At 50.4% G+C, this 2,268-nt stretch overlaps 1 long non-coding RNA gene across 1 annotated transcript; it reads right to left on the bottom strand.

Moving 5' to 3' along the window:
• Window positions 1–310: 310 nt before the first annotated feature.
• On the bottom strand, window positions 311–2,262 carry LOC111737697. Its single transcript, XR_002779513.1, has 2 exons — window positions 1,956–2,262; window positions 311–1,303 (listed from the first exon to the last, which is right to left on the bottom strand). It is a non-coding gene; the product is annotated as an uncharacterized LOC111737697 (long non-coding RNA).
• Window positions 2,263–2,268: the final 6 nt, after the last annotated feature.

The following is a 2,268-nucleotide window of genomic DNA, read 5'->3' as shown; positions in this document are numbered from 1 at the left end:
GATTCTTTCGAACGGACAAACAGACTAAGACTGTAAGGAGTTAGTTCCTGCTCTGGTTATACTTTCCTGCTCCGCAGCTCAGGCCTCAAGGTCTGAAGGAACAAGCCATTTGGAAAATGCCAGGGCTTGGGCACCTAGGCTAAAAAGAAAGTTGGATTTGGCAGTTTAGAAGGTGATTTCCCTTCACAAAACAACACTAGCCAGTGAGAGGGCTTGGTCACAAAACAAGACAAAAACAAAATCAGTAATTAGGAGGATTATTGCAAGCAACCACGCACAATTTTCAGGAAGGGGAAGGACATGGGCTTGCGTTTGGAATAGAAAATACTTCATTGGTTCACATTTCATAGGGGTATGCTTGCTGCCCGGCATTGATGCTCCAAATGTAACACATGAGGGCTCTGGGAGGATGGCTTACTGCTGACTGCCAGGCCCTCCAAATTTCTCCTCTCCCATTTAGCCCTTACAGCAAGGCTACTGAGTCTGTATTATCATGATGTTTTCCAGACCTAAGACTGAGATTTCAGTGAAGCAAGTTACTCAAGTTCAAAAGGCCAGAATATAGGGTGGATTTGGGGCCCAAACAGACCGATTCCAGAGCAAAATGACATTATTGGAGGACCTACTATAATTAAAAAAACAAAAAAACAAAAAGGAGAGAACGAGAAAGTATTGGTGACCGTGTGAGAGGGGGACTGTAGCTGGACAGCTACGAGCTCTGTGTCCCTGGCCAACAGTGTGGCGCCCAAGGTCCTCATTTCTCACCGGGAAAGTGGGCACAATAAGTAGTATTCCCTACTGTGGAGGGCTGTTGTGAGGGTTCAATGAGATCATGTGTGTGAAGCATCTAGCAGCGTGGTGGCTTTCCTTTTGAGCTACTGCCTTAGTCAGTAGTGAGAGGTTGTCACCCGGTGAAGGCTTGGCCAAGCGGAAGAAGTGTCGAGGGCTGTGGGAATGCCCCATGAAAGGATGGGGAACTCCTACTTTGGGGTGTTGGTGGCCAGTCTGAGGCCCATGTTTCTGGACTTCCGTGGATGGCATCTACAGAATGAAGGAGAGAAGGAAGGGCTAAATGTTGAGCCCATAGGCCTGGCCGCGGGGAACTGACTTTGCAGAAGGCGTTTTGAGGTGAGGAGCTGCGATGGTGGGTCTTCTCTAGTGAGAGATGAGACCACGAACCTGGGATTCCCATCTTTGCTCAGCATACCTGGGCCCATACAGCACAGGATGCTGGCTCCTCAGGGAGACTGAGATTCAGCCAAGAAGATACACAGCCCTGGGCTTCATTCCTTCAGTCCAGCTTCTTAATATACATCCAGGGGGGAAAAAAAAAAGTAAACATACACTCAGGAACACACACAGAAGCCAGCTGATTCTCAACTCAATCGTGCTACCTTCTTTTTCGTATTTAATCACATATTTTTCATTTCTCAAGAAAGCTTGTGTCTGATTTTTTAATTACTCCTATTTTTTTTTCCAAGGTGAATTTTTGCTTTGCTTTTATTCTTTTTCATAACCCCCTTACCCCAAATCCATAACTTACCACTTCAGGGTATGGCAGGACAGAACGCATGTGTATCTGCTAGCCCACAGCCTGGGACCAGGTTAAGTGCTTAATTTATCCAACGACAACATTGCTATTACTTTTACAAAGCGCTTACCCTGACACCTTTCGGAGGCGCTCCTGGGGGAGGGGATTCAGAGCACTCCTAATTTTACCAACCCAGAGGAGAGCCAGCTACACTTGCAAATACGGGGGGGTGGGGGGTGGGTGAAACAACATGGGGCGAAGAATGGAATAAGAGTGAGACAGATGGTGCGTGTGTTGGGGGAAGGGATCTGAGATCCTGATAAACTTACGGTCCCCGATTTACAAGAATGTTTCTATTTAACCACTTCTTGCCTGACTGATTCTACATAACAGAGAAACGTGCATTTGTATGCTTTCGGGCCACCTGTGCGAAGAGCCTGGACCCTCGGGGTGGAGAGAGCCAGGAGCGTTGGGAAGCAGAGGCACAGCAGGTCTTCTTTCAGCCTCCTGGGGCTCCAGTCTGGGTCCCGGACCCAGGTGAGGGACGGTCTCCCTTTGCTCTGAGAGGGGCAGCATAGGGGCGGGGGGCGGCCGGCCCACAGTCGGACTGTCCCACGAGGGGGCGCGTCTCGGGCCGTAGGACCCGCCCCCGCGGCGCTGGGCGTGGGGAGGAGACCTGGGAACCCAGGGGCCCGGCGCTCCGCCTCCCGTTTCCGGGGCAGCGGGATTACCTGCAC

This window comes from Pteropus vampyrus, unplaced genomic scaffold, assembly GCF_000151845.1.
Source record: "Pteropus vampyrus isolate Shadow unplaced genomic scaffold, Pvam_2.0 Scaffold30, whole genome shotgun sequence".
NCBI classification, from domain to species: Eukaryota; Metazoa; Chordata; class Mammalia; order Chiroptera; family Pteropodidae; genus Pteropus; species Pteropus vampyrus.
Note: the sequence above shows the minus strand (reverse complement) of the source record. Positions and strands in the feature narration are given on the sequence as shown.